Source organism: Somniosus microcephalus, unplaced genomic scaffold, assembly GCF_052327205.1.
Source record: "Somniosus microcephalus isolate GS21.2 unplaced genomic scaffold, FLI_Smic_1.0 scaffold289, whole genome shotgun sequence".
In the NCBI taxonomy this organism is placed as follows: Eukaryota; Metazoa; Chordata; class Chondrichthyes; order Squaliformes; family Somniosidae; genus Somniosus; species Somniosus microcephalus.
In genome coordinates, this window is record NW_028225476.1 from 289,646 (window position 1) to 307,667 (window position 18,022).

Sequence of the window (18,022 nt, forward strand, 5' to 3'; positions counted from 1 at the left end):
GCTGAAGCGCTCCAGCCCAGGTAACATCCTGGTGAATCTCCTCTGCACCCTCTCCAATGCAATCACATCCCTCCTATAGTGTGGCGACCAGAACTGCACACAGTATTCCAGCTGTGGCCTAACTAGCGTTTTGTACAGCTCCATCATAACCTCCCTGCTCTTATATTCTATGCCTCGGCTAATGATGGCAAGTATCCCATATGCCTTTTTAACCACCTTATCTACCTGTCCTGCTGCCTTCAGGGATCTATGTACATGCACACCAAGGTCCCTCTGATCCTCTGTCCTTCCTAGGGTCCTACCATTCATTGTGTATTCCCTTGCCTTGTTAGTCCTCCCAAAATGCATCACCTGACACTTTTCCGGGTTAAATTCCATTTGCCACTGTTCTGCCCATCTGGCCAACTCGTCTATAACATCCTGTAGCCTGAGGCTTCCCTCCTCGTTATTTACCACTCCACCAATTTTGTGTCATGAAAGTTTAAGAAAGAAAATACTTTAAAATATTGGTTAAATAGTATAATACAGTTAATTTACCTGACTGACTTATTGTATTGAGAAACCCCCTATTTTCTTGTTCCAGTAGTATAGTCTGAGACACCCCCTTTATTCTTGCTACAATGGTACAGTCCTTAAGCTTGTCACATGGTATCCAGCCATTTTACAGTTTAAGCTCCACGAGGCTAGAGAGAAGGTAAAGGCTTTGAGGGCTGGAGCAATACAGTTTTTGACCGTGTTCGTTTAAACGTGTTTTGCTTTGTAATTCTGTTTGTAAGGTGTTACAGTAAACAGTTTAAAGACAAAGTTATGTTTTGGAATGTATTATTTCGACACGCATCTACTCGTTGTTAAAAGCCTCAAAGCTCAGTGGCTGCATGTTTGGAAATTACGAAGCGCCACTACATTAGTCAAAAACTTGCTCCCTAAGAAGGAAAGGACGGAATTGTCGGCGAACGTATACATGAATGGTCACGGAGCCAGACGACAATATAAGAAAGCGAAGGTACAGTGACTGTTACTTACCTTGTTCATTCTATTGAGAAGCTAAATAAGAGCTGCGGGTAAAATGGCCGAGGCCTTATGGAGCCGTGAGGAGCTTCCCCCAGCCAGAAGGATTGTTGGCCAAAAGAGGGAAGTAAAGCTCACCCCAAAGGCAATGGAAGAGAAGTTACATAGAAGCATAGGTGCAAGGAGGGCTAAATTAGCTCAGATAACTGGAAAAATGAAGATAATTGATTGTCTCATGGAAGATAATGCTACTATTAAGAAAGCTGAAGACATAATGCATTATGATTTCTCCAAGTTGCATGAAGAATTTAATGTACTCAATGAAGATGTATTAGCACTTCTGTCTGAAGAAGAGGGAAACGCTGATCAGCACAACTGGTTTGATCTTAAATCATCCAGCATTAAGGACTATGTCAAGGCCACAGAAGAGTGGATGTTAAAGATTCATCAGGATGCTGATACAGCAGAGAAAGATAAAGATGACGATGAAGTCGGACCAGATGATAGCATTTCAGAGACTTCAGCCAGACTGAGCAAAAATCGAAAAGAAGGTAGCTCTGTTTCTGGACACAGGTCAGTCGCTTCTACCACATGCTCGTCGCGACGCATGAGAGAGGAGGTTGAACGGGCAGCGTTGATGGCGCACGCAGCATCCTTAGTGGAGAAGCAAGCTCTTGAACGGGAAGAGGCCCAACTGCAGGCCCAACAGGCCCAACTGCAGGCCCAACAGGCCCAAGTGCAGGCAAAGAACGAACAGCTGGAGATAAAAACAGCTATTGCGGTCTCAGATGCCAAGTTGAGTGTGTATGAAGATTATGAAGGCTCACAGGATGGCATGAACGAATACTGCCAGTCAATGTTGTCACACAGAGTTAGATCCAGGGCACCTTCAAGAGTTAAAAGAGAGTCTGAAGGCCATCTCCTGGCATTACAGCATGGAAGAGAGGCCTCTCCACTAACAAGAGCACGTGATGCTACCCCAGACGTCAGACGGTCTAGACTAGACCCTGCTGATGACCACCAGAGGCCTGAAGACACAGGGAGAAGCCTATACCGAGTGATGCAACATCAGAACAAAATTACAGAGATGCTTGTAAAACAACAGAATCTGTTTTGACGCCCTCAAAGAGACATACCAGTGTTCCAAGGCGACCCACTCAAGTATAAGCCCTTCATCAGATCCTTCGAACAAGCCATTGACTCCAAAACAGAGAGCCGCAGTGATAAGTTGTACTACCTGGGACAGTACACCAGTGGTAAACCACAAGGCCTGGTCAGAAGCTGTGAACACATGAGACCGGACCGGGGATACATAGAAGCCAGGAAGTTGCTGCAGGAGCACTATGGTAATGAGCTGAAGATAGCCACTGCATATATTGAAATGGCTATCAAGTGGCCACAGATCAGATCGGAGGACGGGGGGGCATTGAACACATATGTTCTTTTTCTCATAGGATGTCGCAACACCATGGAGGATGTTGAATTCATGGAAGAGATGGACAATCCTATGACTATGAGAATCATCATCTCTAAGCTTCCTTACAGGATGAGAGAACAATGGAGAAGAACAGCCTTTGAGATAATGGAGAGACGGAAAAGTAGAGCCAGGTTTGCAGACTTAGTGAATTTCATAGACAAACAGGCTAAAATTGCTAGGGACCCATTGTTTGGAAACATCCAGGATGTCAGCCCAACTATTGATGGAAGAGTGAAAGTCAAGCCTGCTGAATCAAAGACTCTCAGGAAACGTGGTTCCAGGGGAAGCAGCTTTGCAACTATCGTCACTCCGGCTGGGGAAGAAAAGTCTCAGAACTCATCTCCCAAAAAGAGCAGCACAGTTTCACCTGCTAATGCCTTTCAGAAGCTATGTTTATTCTGCCAGAAGAATCATACATTGGATTTCTGCAGTGACATCAAAGCACAGCCACATAAAGACAGAATCGAATTTCTGAAGTACATTGGCCTATGTTTTGGATGTCTCTCTCAGGGGCACCTGAGTAGAAACTGTAAGCAAAGAACAACATGCAGAGAGTGCACTCGGAAACATCCCAGTCTGCTGCATAGCCACAAAGAAGAACAAGTCTCTAAGAAGAGTGAAGAAAACAATACCGACGAGAAGGTTGTTTCAAGTGCTCTGGTGTCGCTGGAACCAGAGACTTGTGGATTCACTGGGGCCGGTGACAGTGATTGTATTCTTGCCATCGTACCTGTAAAGATTAAGTCTAAGAGGAGTGAGAAGTTTGTGGAGACTTACGCCTTCATGGATCCAGGTAGTTCAGCAACGTTCTGCACAGAATCACTCATGCGACAGCTGAACGTTAGAGGCAGAAGAACAGAAATCCTATTACACACCATGGGTCATGAGAAGTCAATGCAAAGTTATGCCCTGTCAGACTTAGAAGTGTGTGGACTTGAAGAGAAGGACTTCATAGACCTGCCTAATGTTTTCACACAGAGGGAGATTCCTGTTAAAATAGGGAACTTAGCCCTGCAGAAGGATGTGGAGAGATGGCCTTACCTGGAAAAGGTGCGTCTCCCATATATTGAAGCAGAAATTGGCCTATTAATTGGAACCAATGCCTACAAAACTATGGAGCCATGGCAGGTGATAAGCAACAAGGATGACGGACCCTACGCAGTCAGGACAGATCTTGGATGGGTAGTCAATGGACCGGTAAGGAGAGATGATGGCAACAGGTCGAACAAGGAGCAACGACAAAATGTAACAGTTAATCGTATCTCTATCGCAAGCATTGAAGAGCTGTTGATACAGCAGTTCAACGCAGACTTTTCAGAACGCAGCTGTGAGGAAAAGACAGAGATGTCACAAGAAGACCATCAGTTCATGGATTTGATGACAAGGTCTACACAGTTCATTGATGGCCACTATCACATTGGTTTGCCACTGAGAAGACAGACCGCGAAGATGCCGAACAATCGCTGCATAGCAGAGCAGCGCGCCATCAGTCTAAAGAGAAAGCTGAACAAGAACCCCGACTTTCACGAAGACTACAAAGGCTTCATGAGAAACATCATAGCGAAAGGCAATGCTGTAAAAGTGCCCGAGGAACAGTTGAACAGAGACGATGGAAGGGTCTGGTACATTCCTCATCACGGTGTGTATCACCCAAAGAAGAAAAAGATCCGTGTAGTGTTTGACTGCGCCACCTCATTCAGAGGAACTTCACTGAATGACCAGCTGCTTCAAGGTCCTGATCTTACTAATACCCTCATTAGCGTCTTGACGAGGTTTAGACAAGAGCTCGTTGCCATGATGGCAGATATAGAATCAATGTTCTACCAAGTCAGAATCTCTGATGAAGATGCTGATCTTCTGCGTTTCCTTTGGTGGCCAGACGGCGACATTAGTCAAGCTATGGTGGAATGTAGAATGGCTGTACACTTGTTCGGAACATCATCTCCCAGCTGTGCAAGCTACGCTCTCAGAAAAACTGCAGAAGATGGCAAAGGCAAAGCACCATCAGAGGCTGTGGAGACAATCTTCAGAAACTTTTATGTCGATGACTGTCTGAAGTCCGTGTCAACAGAAGACGATGCCATTGCACTGTCAAGAGACCTTAGAACTCTGTGTTCGAATGGAGGATTCCATCTGACTAAGTGGATAAGCAACAGCAGAGCAGTTCTAGCTTCTATCCCAGAAAAGGAAAGAGCCACTGAAGTCAAAGATCTGGACCTGAGCCACGATGTCCTTCCTATGGAGGGAGCTCTTGGTGTACAATGGTGCATTGAGTCAGACACGTTCAACTTCAGAATAATGGTGAACGAAAGACCATCCACAAGACGAGGGATTCTCTCCGTGGTCAGTTCCATCTACGACCCTCTTGGATTCCTGGCACCACTCATTCTGCCAGTGAAGCTGATCCTACGAGAGCTGTGTAGAGACAAGAGAGGATGGGATGAAGATATCCCAGAAGGTCAAGCTCGGAGATGGCTCAGATGGTTGACAGATTTGCAACAACTTTCTAGCTTCAACGTCAGTAGATGCATCAAGCCTGTGAGTTTTGGAGTTACAAAGACGGCTCAACTACATCATTTCTCGGACGCCAGTGAGGACGGCTATGGCACGGCTACTTACCTCTTGCTGACAAATCAACAGGGCCAGAAACATTGTGCCTTCCTCATCAGGAAATCCAGGGTGGCTCCGCTGAAGCAGGTTACCATCCCGAGACTGGAGTTGACGGCAGCGGTTGTTGCAGTTAAAGTTGACCAGGTGATGCGGAAAGAGTTACAGCACCCATTAGAAGAATCTGTCTTCTGGACGGATAGCACGACGGTGCTGAAGTATATAGAGAATGAGAAGATACGCTTCAAGACCTTCGTAGCAAACAGAATCTCATCCATTAGAGAAGCTACACAACCATCTCAATGGAGGTATGTAAACACCTCATTAAACCCAGCAGATCAAGCCTCACGGGGATTGAAGGCTGAAAACTTCATGAGGAGTGAAACTTGGATACAAGGCACAAGTTATCTGCTGGAAACAGAGAGATCATGGCCAGAAAGACCAGATATGCCAAGTCAGATTGCTGAAGACGACGTCGAAGTCAAGAGATCAGTCACAGCAAATCTCATAACTACGAAAGAGAACTTTGACACAGTGAACAAGCTTGTTAACCATTTCTCAGGATGGCACCAGTTGAGGAAAGCAGTTGCATGGTTTCTAAGGTTGAAAGAGTTGCTGCTACACCTGAGCGGTAAGAGAAAAGAGTATCGAGCCACTATCCATCAGTCTGAAAGTAACCCTGATAAGCAGAGAATGCTTCTACAGCAATATATGCACCAGCACAAGACCACATTGGGTAAGAATTCATTGACCGTGGAGGATTTGGCCAAGGCTGAGATGGAGATAGTTTGCTTCAGTCAAAGACAAAGATATCCAGAAGAAATCGAAGCTTTACAGCGAAATACTCCAATCAAGAAAGGTAGTCATATCTACAAGCTGGACCCTACACTGCAAGATGGAGTACTGAGGGTGGGAGGGCAACTAAACAAATCTGCTATGCCAGAGGAGGCCAAGCATCCTGCTATCCTTTCTAAGGACCTCCGGGTTACTACTCTCATTCTTCAGCATATACACCAGAGTATTGGACACAGTGGGAGGAACCACGTGCTTGCGAAGCTAAGACAAAGATACTGGATTCCAGGAGCTAATTCTGTAATAAGAAAAATACTCTCTGAATGCATTGTTTGCAGATGGTTACACGCTAGAGCTGGGGAGCAGAAAATGGCAGACCTGCCTGAAGACCATTTGTTACCAGACAAGCCCCCATTTACAAACGTAGGGGTGGACTATTTTGGGCCTTTTGAGGTAAAGCGAGGACGGAGCCTTGTCAAGAGATATGGTGTGCTTTTCACTTGTTTGACCATCAGAGCAGTTCATATTGAGGTGGCACACACGCTTGACACTGATTCCTGTATTAACGCCCTGCGGCGCTTTGTCTGTAGAAGAGGACAGGTGTCCATTATGCGTTCTGATAATGGCACTAATTTTGTCGGAGCAGAGAGCGAACTACGGGAAGCTATTGAAGGTTGGAATCAGCTTAAAATACAGGAAGCCATGATGCAAACAGGAATTAAGTGGATCTTCAATCCACCGGCTGCATCCCACCATGGAGGTGTCTGGGAAAGACAGATACGCACCGTAAGAAAACTACTCAGTTCTGTACTGAAACTGCAGGTGCTTGACGATGAGGGATTTCAAGCCGTTCTGTGTGAGGTTGAAGCCATCATTAATGACCGACCGATAACTAAGACATCAGATGATCCCAATGACCTCGAAGCCCTGACCCCGAACCACCTGTTGTTGTTGAAAACACAGCCAGTCATGCCCCCGGGAGTCTTCAAAAAAGAAGATCTGTATGCACGTCGGAAGTGGAGGCATGTTCAGTATCTGTCAGACCTTTTCTGGACCAGATGGACAAGAGAATACTTACCTCTGCTACAGGAGCGTCAAAAATGGTCCAAAGTAAAGAGGAACTTCATTGCCGGAGACATCATCTTAATCGTGGATGATTCAGCCCCTAGAAATTCTTGGTTGATGGGAAAAATAATTAAGACCTTGCCAGATTCCAGAGGCGTTGTTCGTTGCGTTTGTTTGCAAACCAAGACCAGTACCCTGGAAAGACCGATCACAAAGCTCTGCCTGCTACAAGAAGCAGCGTGAAAGATTCCTGAACGAAAAAAGTGGACATTTATATTGTAAATATGTTGAACTCATTAGTTTATGACTCTTAAGAATGTTTGAGTAATTGATATGCTCCATGTGCCTAGTCAATTAGGGGCCGGAATGTAAGAGTCATGAAAGTTTAAGAAAGAAAATACTTTAAAATATTGGTTAAATAGTATAATGTGGAGGATCGCCACCTAAACGGGCGCAATCCACATTTCCATCCGTGGACAATAAATCGGGCACCTTGCCTTTAAGAAGCATGCTGCCTTTAAGGCATGACAAAGGAGCGGGCGTCGCCCTCAGGTGTACACAAAAGCGTGGGCGTCGCCCTCATTCTGGGGCAGCCATCTCTCAAGAGAATGTAATAAAAAGCCATGTGTTCCTCAGATCGGTTCGGCCTCCATTCGTGTTCCGCGGCAGCCTCAACATTGGTGACCCTGACGCTCAGAACATATTCCGAGCACTGCAATGGCGGACATGAACGCAGTTTCTGTGAAACTGCCGGAGTTTTGGGAAAACCAGCCCGAAGCCTGGTTCCTCCAAGCAGAGTCCCGATTCCGGCTGCGACACATCACCACAGATGGGACGAAGTATGACTACCTCGTCGCATCACTCGGTAGCTCCACAGTCACGAAGGTCTGGATAGCATTGCAGAACTCACCAGAGGAAAGCAAGTATGCACATCTTAAGGCCGCGCTCCTTAAAAAATTTACGACCTCGACATACCAGCGAAACTGCCGCCTCCTCGACCTTCCAGGCCTCAGTGACGCCTCACCGTCAGACCTCCTCTCCCACATGCTCTCACTCACCGACGAGAGCCCACCCGGGTCCCTCTTCCGCACGCTGTTCATCCGCCAGCTACCTCCCAGCATCCGCCCAGCGATCGTGGCGTCCGGCCTCACGGACCTAGAAGCCCTGGCCAACGAGGCCGACAAGCTGCTGTCCGCTCACTCCAGCCGCGACGTCGCTCCGGACCTGGCAGCCACAGCCTGGGCGCACCCCTCACCGGCCACCACGCGGCCACAAGGCCCAGCCACGGGGCCCACGGGGCCTTCGCGCCCCACAAACCCGGGCTACTGTTACTACCACGCACGGTTCGGCGCCAGGGCACAACGGTGCACACCTCCCTGCTCCTTCAAGTCCGCCCCCGTACCAGCCCCCGCGATGGCCGTGGGCCACGCGGGCTCCCTGCTGTACATCACGGATGACAAAACCGGCCGCCGGTTCCTGTGCGACACTGGAGCTCAGCACAGCATCATCCCGGCCTCCGCCCTCAACATCCAAAAGGGCGAACGAGGACAGGCGCTGGCTGTCGCTAACGGCTCGGACATCCGGACGTACGGCACCCGCACAGTCACCCTCGACCTCGCTGGTCGCCGCTACCGATGGGAGTTCATCACTGCCAAGGTACTCTCCCCTCTCATCGGCGTAGATTTCCTGTGCGCCCACGGCCTACTGGTAGACATCCCCCGACACCGCCTCGTGGACATGAACACCATGTCCCCCATCCTGGGCGCCATGGCCCCCCGTCAACCCGCCGGCATGGTGTCACAGTGCCACGCCCGGGCCACGGATGACTACTCGGCACTCCTGGCCGAATTCCCGGCCCTCACCAACCCAACCTTCTCCGCGGAGGTCGCCAAACACGGGGTGGAACACTTCATCCCCACCACAGGCCCCCCAGTGTACGCCCACGCCCGCAGGCTGGACCCGGCCAAACTGGAGATCGCGCGGACCGAGTTTGCCACTATGGAACAGCTCGGCATCATCCGCCGCTCCAACAGTCCCTGGGCCTCCCCACTCCACATCGCACCCAAACCAGGCGGGGGTTGGCGCCCCTGCGGGGATTACCGCCGCCTCAATGACGCCAGCACCCCTGATCGGTACCCCGTGCCGCACATTCAGGACTTCTCGGCTAGACTGGCCGGCCGCTCAGTCTTTTCCAAAGTCGACCTGGTGCGCGGCTACCACCAAGTCCCCGTCCACCCCGCGGACGTCCCCAAGACGGCCGTAATCACCCCCTTCGGGCTTTTCGAGTTCCTGCGGATGCCCTTCGGCCTCAAAAACGCGGCCCAGGCATTCCAATGGCTCATGGACTCAGTCCTTCGGGACCTGAAGTTGCTGTTCGTCTACCTGGACGACATCCTGGTAGCCAGTTCCTCCAAGCAGGAACACCTCAAACACCTTCGCATCCTGTTCGGGCACCTCAGCGACCACGGGCTCATCCTCAGCCCAGCCAAGTGCCAGTTCGGCCTGGACAAGATCGAGTTCCTCGGCCACCACATCACCCATGCTGGGGCCATTCCCCTGCCCACCAAGGCGCAGGCCGTCCAGCAATTTCCCCGCCCCACCACCATCAAAGGACTCCAGGAGTTCCTCGGGATGGTGAATTTCTACAACCGCTTCATCCCCAAAGCGGCGTCCCTCATGAGGCCCCTGTATGAAGCCCTCCGGGGCAGGAGCGGCAAGATGGCGGTCGAATAGACGGCAGACGTATCAGCTGCCTTCAACTCCACCAAGACCGCGCTCGCCGACGCCACCCTGCTCGCGCACCCACGGCCCAATGCCAAAGTAGCGCTCACCACGGACGCCTCCGACCACGCGGTCGGCGCCGTGTACGAGCAGTGGGTCGACGGCACCTGGCAACCACTTGCCTTCTTCAGCCGCCAACTACGCCCCCCGAAGGTCAAGTACAGCACCTTCGACCGCGAGCTCCTCGCGCTGTACCTGGCGGTCCGCCATTTTCGGTTTTTGCTGGAGGGCCACCCCTTCACTGCGTTTGTCAACCACAAACCCCTGACATTCGCAATGGCAAAGACAACCGACCCCTGGTCCGCCAGGCAGCAGCGCCAGCTCGCGGCAGTGTCCGAGTTCACCACGGACATCCAACACGTCTCTGGCTGAGACAACGTGGTAGCCGACTGCCTCTCCCGCCCCGCCATCCACGCCGCAAACCCGGCAGTCGACAATGCTCAACTCGCAGCAGACCAGCTCACGGACCCTGATCTGCTCTCCGCACCTACCAACCTACCAGGGCTACGCCTGGCCGACGTCGCCTGCGGCCCGACCACAGTCACGGTCAAGTGCGACATATCCCTATCTCAACCTCGGCCCGTCGTCCCAGTGTCCTGGCGCCGCCGGATATTCGAGATTCTCCACAACCTCTCCCACCCCGGCGCCTGCGCATCCATCAAATTGGTAGCCAACCGCTTTGTCTGGCGCGGCCTTCGCAAGGATGTGCGTACTTGGGCCAACTCCTGCCTAGCCTGCCAACGGGCCAAGGTGGAGCAACACACGAAAGCACCCCTCGAGGAGTTCACCGTCCCTTCACGTAGATTCGACCACATCCACGTGGACATCGTTGGGCCCTTGCCACAGTCGCAAGGCCACACGCACTTGCTGACGATCGTCGACCGCACCACGCGCTGGCCCGAGGCAATTCCACTGACCTCTACCACCACCGCCGACATCGCCAGAGCCTTCGTCAGCACCCGGGTCACACGGTTCGGCGTCCCCTCCGACATGACGTCGGACAGAGGACCACAATTTACCTCTGAATTCTGGACCGCCATCGCACGCAATCTCGGGGTGACCATTCACCGCACCACAGCGTACCACCCCCAAGCCAACGGACTGTGTGAGTGGTTCCACAGATCCTTGAAGGCATCTCTTCGAGCCAGCCTCCAGGACGGCGCCTGGACCGACCGACTCCCATGGGTCCTCCTCGGCCTGCGCTCCGCGGTTAAAGAAGACCTCCACGCATTGGCAGCAGAGCTCGTGTACGGCCAGCCGCTGCGCGTACCCGACGAGTTCCTGCCCACCGCCATGACACCCTGGTCAGCCGACCAGCAACGCCACGACTTCGCCTCACCGGTGCTACAGTTCGCCCCGGTGCCCATTGCCCGGCATGGCAAATCCACCTCACACATCCCGCTAAGCCTGCACCAGGCACGGTTCATTTTCGTCCGGCACGACGTCCACCGCGGACCCCTTCAACCCCCGTACGACGGGCCCTACAAAGTGCTACAGGCTGGGGACAAATTTTTCGCCCTACAAGTGGGCAACAGGACTGAAAAAGTGTCAGTTGACCGACTCAAGCCTGCACACTCGGAGCCCGGTGAGCAGGTCCCAGTAACTCGTCCACCGCCACGCGGCCCTCAAGCCAGTACACCCGGCTGCTCCACGCCTGGCCGTTCCACATCCACCGGCGTCCTACAAGAGCCGCTCCAGCTGGCCCATCAGACCGCTGCACCGTCTCGTCCACACCTCCTAAGCGGATTCTGGGGGGAGCTGTGTGGCGGATTGCCACCTAAACGGGCGCAATCCACTTTTCCGTCCGTTGACAATAAATCGGGCACCTTGCCTTTAAGAAGCATGCTGCCTTTAAGGCATGACAAAGGAGTGGGCGTCGCCCTCAGGTGTACACAAAAGCGCGGGCGTCACCCTCATTCTGTTTTTGGGTTTAGCAGAGAGAAGAGCTGGGGCAGCCATCTCTCAAGAGAATGTAATAAAAAGCCATGTGTTCCTCAGATCGGTTCGGCCTCCATTCATGTTCCGCGGCAGCCTCAACAATAATACAGTTAATTTACCTGACTGACTTATTGTATTGAGAAACACCCTATTTTCTTGTTCCAGTAGTATAGTCTGAGACACCCCCTTTATTCTTGCTACAATGGTACAGTCCTTAAGCTTGTCACATGGTATCCAGCCATTTTACAGTTCAAGCTCCACAAGGCTAGAGAGAAGGTAAAGGCTTTGAGGGCTGGAGCAATACAGTTTTTGACCGTGTTCGTTTAAACGTGTTTTGCTTTGTAATTCTGTTTGTAAGGTGTTACAGTAAACAGTTTAAAGACAAAGTTACGTTTTGGAATGTTTTATTTCGACACGCGTCTACTCGTTGTTAAAAGCCTCAAAGCTCAGTGGCTGCATGTTTGGAAATTACGAAGCGCCACTACACCTCCTATAGTGTGGCGACCAGAACTGCACACAGTATTCCAGCTGTGGCCTAACTAGCGTTTTATACAGCTCCATCATAACCCCCCTGCTCTTATATTCTATGCCTCGGCTAATGAAGGCAAGTATCCCATATGTCTTTTTAACCACCTTATCTACCTGTCCTGCTGCCTTCAGGGATCTATGTACATGCATACCAAGGTCCCTCTGATCCTCTGTCCTTCCTAGGGTCCTACCATTCATTGTGTATTCCCTTGCCTTGTTAGTCCTCCCAAAATGCATCACCTGACACTTTTCCGGGTTAAATTCCATTTGCCACTGTTCTGCCCATCTGACCAACTCGTCTATAACATCCTGTAGCCTGAGGCTTCCCTCCTCGTTATTTACCACTCCACCAATTTTGTGTCATCTGCGAACTTACTGATCATACCTCCTACATTCATATCTAAATCATTAATGTACACTACAAACAGCAAAGGACCCAACACCGATCCCTGCGGTACACCACTGGACACAGGCTTCCAGTCACCAAAACAACCTTCAACCATCACCCTCTGCCTCCTGCCACTAAGCCAATTTTGGATCCAATGTGCCAAATTGCCCTGGATCCCATGGGCTCTTACCTTCTTGACCAGTCTCCCATGCGGGACTGTCAAAAGCCTTACTGAAGTCCATGTAGACTACATCAACTGCACTACCCTCATCCACGCACCGAGTCACCCCCTCAAAAAATTCAATCAAATTGGTTAGACTTGATCTCCCCCTGACAAAGCCATGCTGACTATCCTTGATTAATCCTTGCCTCTCCAAGTGGAGACTAATTCTGTCCCTCAGAATTTTTTCCAATAATGTCCCTACCACTGATGATAGGCTCACTGGTCTGTAATTCCCTAGTTTATCCCTACTACACTTTTCTTGAATAATGGTACTATGTTAGCTGTCCTCCAGTCCTCTGGCACCTCCCCTGTGGCCAGAGAGGTTGTGAAAATTTGTGTCAGAGCCCCTGCAATCTCCTCCCTTGCCTCACACAGCAGCCTGGGATACATCTCATCAGGGGCTGGGGATTTATCCACTTTTAAGCCCACTATAACCGCTAGTACATCCTCCCTCTCAATACTAATTTGTTCAAGTATATCACAATCCCCTAACTTGATTTCTATACCTACATCGTCCTTCTCCATAGTGAACACAGATGCAAAATATTCATTTAAAACCTCACCTACATCTTCCGACTCTACACACAGATTGCCACTTTGGTCCCTAATGGGCCCTACTCTTTCCCTGGTTATCCTCTTGCCCTTAACATACTTATAAAATAACTTGGGATTTTCCCTTATTTTGCCCGCCAGTGTTTTTTCATGCCCCCTCTTCACTCTCCGCATTTCTTTTTTAAGTACCCCCCTGGACTTTCTATACTCCTCTAGGGCTTCCATTGGTTTTAGTCCTTTGTATCTGTCAAAAGCCTCCCTTTTTTTCCTAATCCATTCTTGTATATCCCTTGACATCCAGGGTTCCCTGGGTTTGTTGGCCCCACCCTTGACCTTTGCGAGAACATGTTGGCACTGTACTCTCTCTATTTCCTTTCTGAAAGACTCCCACTGTTCTGGTGTGGATTTTCTTACAAGTAGCTGATCCCAGTCGGCTTTGGCCAGATCCTGCCTTATCATATTAAAATCGGCCTTCCCCCTATTTAGAACCTTTATTTCCGGGCCATCTTTGTCCTTTTCCATGACTACCTTAAATCTCACCGAATTACGGTCACTGTCACCAAAATGTTCTCCTACTGACTCTTCTACCACTTGCCTGGCTACATTCCCTAGAATTAGGCCCAGTACTGCCCCCTCTCTTGTAGGACTTTCTACATGCTGGCTCAAAAAGCTCTCCTGGATGCACTTTAAGAATTCTGCACCCTCTAAGCCTTTCACACTCTGACTATCCCAGTTAATATTGGGGAAGTTGAAATCCCCTACAATTATTACCCTATTATTTCTACACTTCTCTGAGATTTGCCTACATATCTGCTCCTCTATCTACCCCTGACTGTTTTGGGGCCTATAGTACACTCCCAGCAATGTGCTTGCCCCCTTTTTGTTTTTAAGTTCTACCCATATGGCCTCATTAGAGGAACCTGCTAAGATACCATCCCTCCTTACAGCAGTAATTGACGCCTTGATTAATATTGCGACAACCCCTCCTCTTTTACACCCCCCTCTGTCTCGCCTGAAGATTCTATACCTCGGAATATTGAGCTGCCAGTCCTGCCCCTCCCTCAACCATGTCCCTGTGATAGCAACAATATCATACTCCCATGTGTTCATCAACACCTTCAATTCATCTGCCTTACTCGCAAGACTCCTTGCATTAAAATAAATGTCATCCAGCCTTGCCATACTCCCTTGTGCCATTACATATTTGCTCTGCCTTCCAGGCTGACTTGTTTTTTCCTCTATATTTGGCTGTGCATCACCCTCTACTATAGCTCCACTCCGTATCCCATCCCCCTGCCAAGTTAGTTTAACCCTCCGCAAAAGTACAAGCAAACCTCCCCGGAAGGATGTTGGTCTCACTCCAGTTCAGGTGCTACCTGTCCGACTTGTACAGGTCCCACCGTCCCCAGAAGCAGACCCAGTGATCCAGGAAACTAAAGCCCTCCCTCCTGCACCAACTATTTAGCTATGCATTCATCTGCTCTATCCTCCTATTCCTATACTCAATAGCACGTGGCACCGGGAGTAATCCAGAGTTTACAACCTTTGAGGTCCTGCTTTTTAATCTGCTACCTAGCTCCCTAAATTCTTGTTGCAGGACCTCATCCCTCTTTCTACCCATGTCATTGGTATCAATATGAACCATGACCTCTGACTGTTCGCTCTCCCCCTTCAGAATGCCATGCAGCCGTTCAGTGACATCCTTGACCCTGGCACCAGGGAGGCAACATACCATCCTGGAGTCACGTCTGCGGCCATAGAAACGTCTATCTCTTGCCCTTACGATAGAATCCCCTATCACTATTGCTCTCCCACTCTTTTTCCTCCCCTCCTGTGCAGCTGAGCCACTCGTAGTGCCACAGACTTGGCTCTTGCTGAGAAACCATCTCCCCCAGCAGTATCCAAAATGGAAAATCTACCGTAAAGGGAGATGGATCCAGGGGACTCCTGCATTACCTTCCTAGTTTTTTTTACTCTGTCTGGCGGTCACCCATTCCCTTTCTGCCTGTGCACTCTTTACCTGCGGTGTGACCACCTCATTAAACGTGCTATCCACGAAGATCTCAGCTTTGCGGATGCTCCACAGTGACGCTAGCCACAGCTCCAGCTCTGAAACGCGGATTTCGAGTAGCTGCAGCTGGAGACACTTTCTGTATGTGTTCGCCTTGGACACCAAAAGTGTCCCTGACTTCGCACATAGCACAGGAGGAGCACTCCACGCAGCCGAGCTGCCCTGCCATGTCCTACCCTTAATTTACTCCCTTTACTTCCTTTAAATTAAATAATATTAATTACACTAGGGACCTTACTTCCCTTTAAACATTACTTACTCTAAACTAGAGACATTGGCCCAGTAATTCCGGGCACAACGCGTGAGTACGGATGGGGTACTCACGCGTGTGCCCAGAGGAATTGCCGGTTTTCAGCATGCACAGCGCATGCGCTGAAAACCGGCATTTCCTGTCCTCTGACCCAAGGGGTTAAGAGGCAGAGCGCGCGCGGCTGCACAGGCAGTGCGTGCGCAGTGAAATTCCATTTTTTTTTCAGAGTTGCGCGCGTGTAAAGGCCTCCAGTCTTTACGCGTGGAAAAACCAGACGTAAGTATTTCATTTTTCAGGTAAGTGGGCTTTTAGTACAAGGTAGACATTTTTTTCCCACAGGTTTGTTATTTTTAAAGAATTTACAGTAAGGTAAGGTTAGTTTTAGACCCTATTTTTAAAAAAATTATTTTTTTCAAAAATTTGATTAATTGTTTAAAACATTTTTTAAAACTTATTTATAGTTAATATAATCAGTGGGATGTTTTTTAAAGTTTTATTTAAAGTTAAAGTAGTGTTTTGGCAGCCCATACTTTTCATGAGTTTGACAGCTCTTACTGTCAAACTCATGAATGAATTTCCCCTCCCCTGATTGGCTGCACAGTGCTCACCTGATCCCAGCCGGCACATCGCACTAACTACGCCGCTGGATCAGGTAAGCACAGCGCGCCGACAGCTGAACCGGGCCTGTGACAGGAAATGCAAGCAGGCCCGGGCTTCAGATGTCGGCGCGCAGGGTGAGTGCACATCGGGGGCTTGCACGCGCGGCAAGCCCCCGATCCTAATTTCAGGGCCATTACTTTGCCTTTAACGACTGGACTGTAGAAATACTCACCAGGTCCTACTTACCAATCAGCTCCTTCCTTGGTTGTGACGTCACTTTAGCGGTTTCGCAGTTGTTGTTGTTTGACTGGTCCCGCTCTCGGACTCTTTCATTGGTGTCGAGTAAGAACCAATTCCTACAGGGTGAAAAGTTAGGAAAAACAAAGGCGAAGCAAGGGAGCTCCTCCTTCCACTCCTCACCTAACTCCGTGACTCACCCAACTTGCTGCACTCTGTTCAAACCGCACACAGTGCAAAATCACACTTCAAAGCCTGTTTTTATAGGCCTTGAAACAAAGGAGCTTGCTGGGCCCTGCCCTGCTACAGGAGAACCAGTTTAATCTAGTTCCCCTAATTAACTGCCTTCAGCTCCTCTGAACTGAAGGCCTTGTATATCCCTTTATAACCCTGCTTAAAGCTGGGAAATTTAGATTTTAAACGGTTAACAAAATCAAATCAACTTTTATCGTCATTGTTAGTGCACAAGTAAACAGTAAAAGTGAAACAAACAAAAGTTTGATTTCAGCAAACAGTTAAGACTCCCTGACTCACCCAACTCGCAGCACTCTGTTTAAACCGCACACAGTACTCAGAGAGTAAATTTTAAAATTCAACAGTCACTCTGTCCCTAAAAACAGTTTGTAGTAACCTCCCCACAACAGACGTTCGACTAATAGTTCTCCTGCAATAAAGAGGGAAGTGTGTCAGTGAGAGTCTTGTGAGGTGTTTGGAGAATGTGGCTGTCATGGTGGAAAAGCTGACCGTGTGTGTGTGAGATGTGAGTTGTGGGTAAGTGAAGTTTGTAATCGTGCTGAGTGTGTGAGGATGAGGAGAAGGATGTTGAGTGAAGTGTGGTGCAGTGATTGTAGCACCGTGCAGGGTAGTGGGGGAGGGGAGTGTAGTGAGTGCTGTGAGTGTTGTCATTCATGGTCTGTGAGTGGTGCAGCTGTGATGAGAAAGTGCTTCTGTGCTCTTACCTTGATGATTCTAGTCAAATCATTGAACTCCTTCCACGTTCTGGGAACAATACTCCTAGCATTAACTTTGTGAACAATCTCGTCCCACTGTCTCTGCCTCAGGTACCAGGGGGGATTCCTGCCCCCAGGGGATAAAGGATGTCCCTTCTCCTCCCACTGCCTCATCAGCTGCCTGGATGGCATCCTGCCAGTCGTGGGGTGGTGGGGGTGGGGAGGATGGCCCTCTTCATGTTCACTGCTTGCACCAAGGCCTCCAGTGTAGCATCAGAGAACCTTGGTACCCACTCTCTCCCTGCTGCAGCCATTTCTTTCACAGGTACTTGTAGAACAGGAATTGCAGCCACAGTGCACCTCCCATTTAAGAGGTGCTGGCTGCCTTTAAGTAGTGTCCTGGACTCCCAATACTAGGCCCCACATTCAGGCATGCAGCCAATGAACAGCACGGGCAGATTTTACCTGCTGCCTGCACGGGTGTGAACCGCAGTGGGTAGTCGCCCTGCCCCACCCCCCGAGCATGTTTCCCCACACTGTTCAATTTGTAGATCT